This window comes from Lutra lutra, chromosome 18, assembly GCF_902655055.1.
Source record: "Lutra lutra chromosome 18, mLutLut1.2, whole genome shotgun sequence".
Lineage (NCBI taxonomy): Eukaryota > Metazoa > Chordata > Mammalia > Carnivora > Mustelidae > Lutra > Lutra lutra.
In genome coordinates this window covers 15,732,765-15,743,625 of record NC_062295.1, presented here as the reverse complement: position 1 = coordinate 15,743,625, position 10,861 = coordinate 15,732,765, and the positions used below count along the sequence as shown (strand labels likewise).

General features: G+C 39.8%; 1 long non-coding RNA gene and 1 pseudogene across 1 annotated transcript in view; both read right to left on the bottom strand.

Moving 5' to 3' along the window:
* Window positions 1–2,799: 2,799 nt before the first annotated feature.
* LOC125090840 (uncharacterized) overlaps window positions 2,800–10,861 on the bottom strand; it is a 32,235-nt gene continuing 24,173 nt past the window's right edge. Inside the window, exon 2 of the long non-coding RNA XR_007124494.1 lies at window positions 2,800–3,241. This is a non-coding gene — a long non-coding RNA (uncharacterized LOC125090840). The remainder of the gene's footprint in view (window positions 3,242–10,861) is intronic.
* Window positions 2,915–9,443, bottom strand: LOC125090831 (THUMP domain-containing protein 1-like; annotated as a pseudogene).

The following is a 10,861-nucleotide window of genomic DNA, read 5'->3' as shown; positions in this document are numbered from 1 at the left end:
GAGCCCAACATGGGCTTGATCTCACAACCCTGATATCAAGACCCAAGCTGAAATCAAGAGTTGGACGCTTAACCGATTGAGTCACCCAGGCACCCCATACCTCCTTTTAAAGCATAGAATATCCCAAGTTTGGATTACTTATGAGTAATTAATCAAGAGCAATTATTAAGAGTTTTATATCTATGTGTTTTAGGACAATGTACATGACTTTTATTACATAATGTGAGATATAAGCATCTTTTATTATGTTATAAAGCAAGAGATTTAATAAGAGACAGGAAAAAAAAGCACAGAACACCAATCTTTAGGGAACAAATTTATTTTGCTTTTTCTGAAAGTATCAGGAACTATGAAAAATAAGCTAAATATCTGGCCATACCAAAAGCAGAATACAAGTAAAAACATTTAGAAATCATGTGTGACTTTACACAAACATGTTTCAAGATACTAAGTATAACACTCCTTCCTCCACAAAGCAAAACAAGTTTATTAAACCACAATACTGAAGTTTTTTTTAACTGACATAACTTAAAAAAAAAAAAAAGAAAAGAAAAAAAAGAAACCATTCAATTCCCATCCTGGAAATTTGTCATTTATAAAACAATATCCTCAAATGTCAGCGACAATAAAGTTGGAAAACCTTTCACATATCAATAAAGGGATTTGGATTCCAACAGAACACAGTGCTTTAGAACTGGAGAAGAAGAGCTTTTGTCGCACTCAGTCTTACCAAATACAAATAAATATAAGGAGATTAAAAACGAACTACTAAGCAAAATCTTTCTGTAGAGTAGCAGCTTAAACAAAGTAAAAGGAATCCAGTTCTGCAGTTAGCCGTTCTAAAAGCATATGGCCACTTTTATTCCCTAAGTCCCAGAGTCTTGCACTATCAAAATAAAACGATCTTTTTCTTGGAATAAGTCCAATGAAGGCACCAAAATCCTATCCTCCATGTTCACACAAATGACACTTAAAATGCTCTTATCATCCTTCCGAGATGACCTCAACCTATTAAGAGTTAACACTTTAAATATCGAAGCTCTAGAAGGACACTCCAGCCTCATCTGCATTAACCAAGGTCGAGTCTGTACAGAAATCAGCCTTTACCCCTCCCAAATCCTTCTAGTCTGGACCACTAGTTTAGGAGGATAAAAATACATTCCCATATTCCCTAGCCATTAAATAAACACAGACATTGGTGCAGGAAGACTCAACATTTATAATACTACTGAACTGTTTCAAACTTAATAAACCCATCTCCAAAAGTTAATTTCACAGCCTCTTACTATTTATTCATAATCTGGACTTAGTATGCAGCCCTCTTTGGTGTCTGTCTCTTCCAGTGTTTTTCAGTAATTTTACGCTAGAGGAAACCTTGAAAAATCTTCCAAATTAAGGGAACCCTCATGGCATGAGAGTATGAGCAGTAAGTTAAGGATACTCTGATTTCACAAAAACCCAGAACTATCAGACTATGATTCACAGAGTTCTTTTTCTTCTGGAAAAATCTCAGGCTGAGATTCAGAGAAGAGGTTCTTCCCTCAGTTTTAGGAAAAGGAGAGAAAATGCTATTTAATTAGGTTTTGCAGTTCTTCATGGAGAGTTTTGGTTAAGGGTCCAGACTTGTTACTATCTTTTCTTCATTCTCATACCCAACTGGCTGTGGAAACATTTCAAGAGTTCCTTTGGCAGAGTGATAGTTCCGAAGAGTCTGTTTCTTTTTAATCTGAGAATCTTATCACTTTCAAGAAAATACATTTTCTCCAGGACCTTGCAGAAACTTGTTTCATTTGTTCATGTGATGAAAAATGTCCATTGAACAGACTAGTTTCTATAGCCATACTTGGGCTTCTGAGCACTCAAAAAAAATCTGGCCTAATATCTCCTTGTATGTACTCTGGCAATTCACCTTTCAACTCAAACATGCTGTTGAGAACTCTTCCTCTGACAAGCCACTGGATTTCTGTACGTAGATTTATGTGCTCTCTGTTCAGACTTTAGTTTTTTTTTTTTTTTAAACATTCTTATATAAATGGGTCTTTAATAATAATTTCTGCAGCATTATCCAGAACTTTCATTTCATCTCCAAGTGTTTTATATCAGCAGCTCTCTGTGAAGAAAGCCATGTGCTATAACATCAATGTCGGGATTTTACCAAAATGAGCAAAACTGATGAGCACCCGAAGTAAAGATGACAGACTTTCAGCCTTCAGATATGAAGACCCATTAAATTTATACTGCCTTTGTTTTGAGAGGCTCCTCATAGCAGAAAAAGCTTTCTTGAATTTCATCATCATTTACCAATCTTACCAAAGCTATAGTATGACAAATATTTGTGAAATCCATTGACTTATCAACCCAGATAGAGAAGCTGCTGCTTTTCAGTTAATTTTTTAGCATCAGGTGACATAGTTAATTTAATAAACTGAAAGTGAAGGTTTTTCAATTTTTTGTACTGCTTCTTACTCTAGCATTTTAACATTATGTTGAGATTAGATTCTTTTTTTTTTTAATATTTTATTTATTTATTCGACAGGCAGAGATCACAAATAGGCCAAGAGGCAGGCAGAGAGAGAGAGAGAGGGAAGCAAGCTTCTTGCTGAGCAGAGAGCCCGATGCGGGACTCGATCCCAGGACCCTGAGATCATGACCCAGCCGAAGGCAGCGGCCTAACCCACTGAGCCACCCAGGTGCCCCTTGAGATTAGATTCTTACCAACTATGTGAATTTTCTTTTCTTGGTATAAGTGCTGTTACTAAATAATTTGCTTCTTAGACCTTTCACTGAATGTGATTTTTATTTAAGATTTTATTTTTAAGTAATCTCTACATCCAACATGGAGCTTGAATGTATCACCCTGAGAATCAACAGTCTCATGCTGTATGGACTGAGCCAGCCAGGGTGCCCCTGAATGTTTTTTTTTTTAAACAAAAGTTTACTGTTTGGATATTCCAGATGCCATTAAAATAACAAACATTTTTACTCATCAAATGGTTCTGACTTACAGTTACAACTGCTGGAGAAATGCTAGGTTTGTAAGTTGCATTCCACTGACAATACATAATGCAATAGAACAGCTTGGATTTAAGTCTATATAAGACCACTAAAAAGTAGCTTTCACTATAAAAAAAGAATTTGTGTCTCTTGTTCCACTGCCATACTGAAGAAACTCAGAACACTAATTCTTCATCACTAACCTTAGCAGAAATGTCTGTAATTCTATGCCTAAAATGGTCCTCTTCTATCTCACACCATGTCTTCAAAAATTACAGCACTGGACCATCATATTTGTAACAAATGTTCATAAAATGTAAAAACTGACCTAAGTAACAGAATCACAAAAAGATAGAAAAAACTTCACAAAAACAATTCACTTCTAAACCTTTAAGACCCATGTTTTTGCAATGTTTACAACAAAAGTAGGAAGGGACAGCTGAGTTGCAACACATAAAAATTCCTTCCTTAAATGAAAATTTCCCTATGACTTCTCTTTTACAGAGTTTGTTTGCTCCCCTAAGTCAGATGCCAGCACAGAAGGGGAGGCTGGGGAAGATAATCAGGAGGGAGAAGCCAACACTATCTTCCTTCCACCCTCCCCTCCACGGAAGTGTTCATCATTATCCATAGCCTCTCCTAGCTCAACCAAATACATACAGGCCTAACTGCACACTGGCATAGGGGGTTCAAAAGATCTCCAACAGAACCATTAATGGGGTTTCTCAATCACCGTTCAGTATTATGAGTTCAGCATTATGCAGCGCACAAAGGTCAAAAACAATGTATTCTCAGTCATACTTTTATATGGAATCCTAGCACTATCTCACCGAACGCCACCTGGGAAACCCACCTGCAACACCAAAGGAGGTTTTTTTATCCTTATGAGAGGTCATTTTCATTTGACTCAGATCTTTCTGTGACTTGACTTTCAAGTTCAGGTTTAGCTCCTCCCTCGTTCACCACTTGTGTCTCAGATCTTGGTTTTCTCTGCCCCAGTTCCTCATTATTTTCTGTTACCACCTGCTGGTTATTTTTTCCTTCTGCTGGATCATGTTGATTTGATGTGTTACCAGATTCCAATTTAGCTTCTTTCCCATTTCCTGCTTGCACTGACTGCTTTGGGTTAAGTTGTGATGGGTCCTTAGCACTCTTTACCACCTCCTGGAGATTATACTTTCTGAACAACATATAATCTTTCACAACACTCAGGCAACAGACAGCTTTAATGATTTCTACTACCACCGTGTACTGCGGATTAGTGAGATCCACTTTATTTTCCGAATTGAGGCTGCCTACTATTCCTGTAACAAAAAGAAGAGGAAAACAGAGGGAGAGGGATACCATGAAGCTTGACAGATACAAATACAATCTTTCATCTTTCTGTTTGGGACTTGTTAAACCAATTTATATACAGTCTACTCTTATACATGGTCCCCAGTCAAATTCTGTGAATTCTGGGCTCCTGGGTGGCCCAGGTCATGATCTCGGTGTCCTGGAATCAAGCACCATTATTGGGTTCTCTGCTCAGTGGGGAGTCTGCTTGTCTCCCTTTCCTCCCACCCCAGCTCATGCTCTCTCACACTCTCTAATGAGTAAATAAATCTTTACAAAAAGAAATGCTGTGAACCCTTTCAATAAATAAATACAAATGGAATCCCAAGACATTAACTAGAGTCCTTTTTTTCCAAAGAAAATTAAATCTTGATTTGGAAGATTTCCTCTATACCTACCAGAAAGTCTCATAACCAACATATTGAAATCTGTTAGGTCTGATATTATTTTAAGGACTTTTTTTTTTTTTAATAGTCTCTGCCCCCAATATGTGGCTTGAACTCACAACCCTGGGATCAAGAGTCACATGCTCTACTGGCTAAGCCAGGCATGTACCCCTATTTTTTCTTTTTAAGATTTTTATTTATTTGACAGAGAGAGATATCACAAGTAGGCAGAGAGGCAGGCAGGGCAGGGGGAGGGGAACAGGCTCCCCGCTGAGTGGAGAGCCCAATGTGGGGCTCAATCCCAGGACCCTGAGATCATGGCCTGAGCCAAAGGCAGAGGCTTAACCCTCTGAATCACCCAGGTGCCCCCAGGTACTCCTATTTTAAAGACATTTTAATATACTTCTTTTATACTAAAAAATATAAGCCTTAAGTTGTAAAAAAAAAAAAAAAATTTAATAAAATCAAGAACAAGTATTTAGTATTACATACTAATGTAAAATCACTAAGAAAAACATACCTGTCAATTCTTTGATAACTTCGTCTCTATTCATATGACTGTTATTTCGAGATTTATATACAATCTGAAATGTCCCTTTGTTTGGAGCTTTAAACCAGGGTTCCAAAAAATGTTTCTGCCTATTTTTTCATATCTTCTAAGAAAGCCTGCATGAGCCTGAAATGGGTAACATACGTAGAATAACCCTGAGTCTCATCTTCTTGGTTTGTACATATTCTGGGAGAATATGATGTACCAATTTCTCAGGTTCTAAAAGAAAAAAGAAAAAAAGCACAAAGCACACAAGTAAGTTAGGAATAAAAACTCTCAGACATTTTAAAAGCTCTTGAAATTGATGAATTCTTCATTGGCAGTGACCTATGTCAACAGTATAATAGAAGAAATTATCATAATGAATGTTAAATAAGTCTAATCAATATTTTTTCCAACTTTCTTCACTGCCTATACCGATTATTACTATATCTAATATGTTAACTCTTTTTTTAAAGGTTTTTGGTTTTTTTTTTGAGAGAGAGAGAAAATGAGAGAGAAAGAGAGCATGAGAAGTGGGAGGGTCAAAGGGAGAAGCAGACTCCCTGCCGAGCAGAGAGCCCGATGCAGGACTCGATCCTGGGACTCCAGGATCATGACCTGAGCCAAAGGCAATCGCTTAGCCAACTGAGCCATCCAGGCGCCCTAATATGTTAACTCTTCAGCATTGTTACCGCTTTCACTAAAAACAACTGTTCATGAAGACACTGGAGCTAACATTTTTGTTATGTCTCATTGTCCAAAACCCTACTGTTTTCCTGCAACAATAGCAACTACAATGTAACATTATTAAATAGTACACTCTTTTACAAAACAAAATCTGCAAGTCATTTTAAAGGATTAATTTATCCATTAGTTAAGTCTGGACAATAATCTAGATCTCAGAACTCAGAGAAGCCCCCAAGCCATGAATTACACATGATCATGATATGGTCCTTAGGCCATCCTCACTACCTACAAGTCTGTTTGGGGCTACTGAGTGTTTTTAATACTTTTAAATTAGTTAACTGCATTAAAAAATCTAGGAACTTCTCCAGATTTTCAACTTCTTTTGAGAAACCAGAAGATCTGGCCCTATAGGCTTACATTCCAAATTGGCTGGCACTGAAGAGCAGCTGCTCCTCTTAAACAGAATATGTACTCTTGTTTCACCTAAAGTTACATACAAAGAAAGTGGTAAAGCCAGGTTTCCACTCCTAAGCCAATGTGATGTTCACCACCCCATCTGACTCTTCCATATGTCTAGTGCTAGAACAGTGTTGAAAAGATCAGTCAAATAATTAACTGAGCCATAACCATGAAGCCATTTTGTAGGCAGTGTTCTAAGGCAAGGAGATGTCCAGATATTATAGGCTCAATACTCTTAAGATTTATTAGTCATACGTACCTATTCCAAGTGTCCTGATGAAGACTACATTATTTGCTCCACTCTCCACTAACTGGAATCTCCTTAGCTTCATCTCTGTAGATGCTTTAATGTCACCAACTTCTTTCTTCAAGGCAGCCTCCATGTCATCATCTTCTCCCTCACTTCCAGAGGGCTGCTGATCTTTGTCCGTAAACTGCATGAAACAAATGAGCAGAAATGCAAAAAGAGTTCATGTTAAAAGCTACAATTAACTACCTATGTGAAATTTCCAATGGCAGACAGGTCAATACGACAATAAAGCTTTTTATTAAGAAACTGACATCGCAGGTGCCTGGACAATAATTAGTTGGTTAAGCGACAGCCTTTGGCTCAGGTCATGATCCTGAAGTCCCAGGATCGAGACCCACATCGGGCTCTCTGCTCAGCAGGGAGTCTGCTTCTTCCACTGACCTCCTCTCCTCTCATTATCTCTCCCTCTCTCCCTCTCAAATAAATAAATAAAATCTTAAAAAAAAAAAGAAAAGAAAAACTGACATCGCTCTCTGCAAAATGTGGAGGAAAAAAGGAGTTCCCTCAGAGTGGGACACATATAATTTGAAAATGCTTTGAAAATATCTTAACTTTCTGGGACACAGGGTAACATGCTCACCAGATGAATTCATTCAAGATAGACCTTAATTCCATCACCGGATACCTTGCGCCTAATAAGACATTCTCCTTTTGGTGAGATTACGACGAGCAAGTAGAAGGCAGAGGACAAAACCCAACCTGACACCTTACAAACCCCAGTCCCCTCCCAGGTGGGATATGTGTGACATTCCTCAGGCACCCCTGGCTGCCCTAATGCTAAGGGAGGGAAAACAAAGGGTTAATGAATAGAAATCACAGTCCTGCAGGACAAGAGTTTCCCTCATCTTACAAATGTTTTAGTGATTACCAGGGAGGCAAAAAAAAAAAAAAAGCATTCTTATCAATAACCTAACTTCCAGATGGAAACTCCCAAATATCTTACTGTTAATGCTTTAGTAGAGGGGAAAAAACCACCCTAACTTGATAATGGCAAAGATTCTAATATCCTGTTGGTCCTCTTTAACATCCAAAAGTTCTTCTGAAAACCTCCCTTTTCCTTTACCTCCCCCAACTACCAAGTATATAATCAGTCACACCTCACAACCCCTGTGCAGCAGCTCTTTCTGCCCACAGGTCCTGACCGGGTGCTTTAAGAAAGCCACCATTTTGCACCAAAGACCTCTCGAGAATTCTTTCTTGGGCCTCAGCTCTGGCCCTCACCTACATTCAAAAACTACATCAATTAGACCAAACAGGGCATAAAAAGCCCTTATATTCTACTAAGGAACAGGGAACAGAGTCAAGAATTCGCTCAAGGTACCAGTGTAGACAGGACACTCATTTCTTGCCCAGTTCTCTGCCCCACCATTATTAGTTTGCCAGACAAGCACTAGTAATAATTATACACATTTATGGAAACTTTATTACCTGCCAGGATGTATTTTATATACATAAGCAACTTTTCAGTCAACATTAAGTACAGCTATCATTTTTCTTTATTTAGCTCAGCAAAATTAAATAATACACCCACGTCAAGCCCTAAACTAGTAAATCATGGACCTTGAATCAAATGCCCCCTGTATATCCTCCCTCTTTAAATCATTGAGGTGTTGTGTATGGTATCAGTCCTGATCCTAAGCTAGGAATATAATGATTTCCAAACTGTGATGGGGAAATTAGGTTTTAGGTGGTGTGAGGACAAAAGTTCTTACTTTTTAAATTGCATTTACACGCGCATTTTAAAATAACTAGCACTAGTGGGGCGCCTGGGTGGCTCAGTGGGTTAAAGCCTCTGCCTTCAGCTCAGGTCATGATCCCAGGGTTCTGGGATCGAGCCCCATATGGGGCTCTCTGCTCCGCAGGGAGCCTGCTTCCTCCTCTCTCTCTGCCTGCCTCTCTGCCTACTTGTGATTTCTATCTGTCAAATAAATAAATAAATAAAAAAATCTTTAAAAAAAAAAAAAAAAAAAAAAATAACTAGCACTAGTACTAAACCCACTATTTCAGAGACACTGCTCAGGACAAACATCATTACAACCATGGTGTAAAAGTGGTAAGATACGTCAGAAACTATGAGGACAAATTAGGTTTCCTTTATTAATTTGGACCGTTCACTTAACCAACTTGAGTTTCAGTGTCCTCATGAACATTACTCCACAAATCTACTGTAAGTAGTAAACGTTTGAGAGCTTCAGAAACACAACATTTCGTTGGGCCGCAGAAGCAACCTATAAATAGGAGCCACTATGATTACTAATGGGGGAGGAAGAAAACAAAACAAAACAAAACAAACAACAAAACAAAACCACCGAAAGCTGCAAGTTTTTCAAGCACACGACCCGGTTGGGGTCTGCAACCCAGATAAGGTAAAGAGGCGGCAGCACAGAGGCGGCCGCGCCCCTTCGCCAGCGCCGCCACAAAATGCGCGCACGCGTAGAAAATGCCGGCCTTGCAGCATTCCCTCGCTCCTCAAAGGCCGCTTGCCCTCTCTGGGGCCCGTACCTTTTCCGGCCCATACATGTCGTCGCCGTATTCGCTGAACAGGCTGTACACCTCCTCCACGCACTTGCCTTCGTTCATGTTGCAGTTAATGAGAATGCCCGGGTTCCAGCTGCCGGTACCCGCCGCCGTCGCAGGGCCGCGCCCGCTTGGCTTGCACATACTGAGCTTTGCCTTTGCGCTTTCCGCCGCTCGACTGAGGAGGCTGCTGGACCGGGGTCGCCATGGCGCGTGAGAACCTAGGCTAGCGAGAAACGTGTTTCTGGGCTATTCCCCGCTTCCTCACCTCTGCTGCCGAGAGCTGGTTTACATCACGTGTGCGCGCCGGCCTCCTCCTAGTCCCGCCTCCAAGTTTCAGTCGGTGCTTCGAGGGGTCCTAGAGCCGGTAGGTGGCAGGCTGTGGAGAGGTGGTGCGAGGCCCGCCTGTCGCCTGTCGCGAGGTTGACTGACACTTCTTACTGCTCTTCAGCCCACGCTCGGACTTTCCCGGAACGCGGCCTTCGGGTGGAGGCCGGTCTGTAAACTTACATGCTGGGCTTCCAGCTGGATGTAGATCGTGCTTGTAAAGAACGGTTTCGTTTTCCATTCATATTCACTGATTCATGCAGTTAGTATTTATTAAGTACCTATGTACTACTTAAGGACCTAAGTACTCAATTTGGCAGAGCAAGACACATTTCATACACATCTTGCCCTTCTAGGCCAATGCTTCTTAGAAGTCACTGGAGCTTCCAAACCATCCTACTTATTTTTTGGTTCTGGTGAAATGTGCATAGTCAATAGACTTTAGTACTCCTGTTGAAGGACCCCCAGAGGCACAAAGGAAGGATACAAGTATAAGGAACTCCTAAGTCAGAGACCCGACTATCGGAATGAGAAATATAAACTACAGACAAACTTCTTGGCATTAAATTGTCACTGAAGGGACACTTTAACTTGTAAAATGTGTTTATATTCATACCCAAGATACTGTCCATATCAATTTCACACACTTTTGATTGACACTGATGTCATAGCAAGCATCATTTTGGTGAGTTACTGGTCCAAGTGCACTTGGTTTGGACAGGAAATCACATCCTCACTTCTGAACAAACCATGAAGAGCCAAAAGGGTTTGTCCTTTGTTGCCCTAGGAAGAATTAGCTAATCCAGTGACCCCAAAATGTGGAGTGGATGGTCGTAGAAAGTCAGAAATAGAGAACCTCGTAGTTATTGTAAGTCCTATATCTCTCAGATTGACATTCTTGTGACTCCCATGACAAAGTAATGCTGATATGAAATAATGGTCTAGAAATCCATATACATATAAAAGATGTTTTGCTAATAGTAAGGGAAAGATGAAATATATCTTGCTATTTTCTTTTCATTCTGTCCCCCAAAATGTTTAAGAATACTCATTAGTCTGGATAGGTAAGCAATCCCTTCATAGTTAACATGATAATATTCCTCATACCCTAAGGTCAGGAATCCAGATCCTTACTTCATGCAATTAAAAGTCAACTGGAACTTTATAAATCCCTTGTGTTGGTGTCCCACGTTCGACAGTGTATTGCTTTGGTGAGCAAAGGCAGGAGTACTGTGCATTTTACTGACCTAGGTATTTCAATCTCACATTCTGAGATTTAATTGTTATGTATGAAACAACAAAATACTAAGAGGA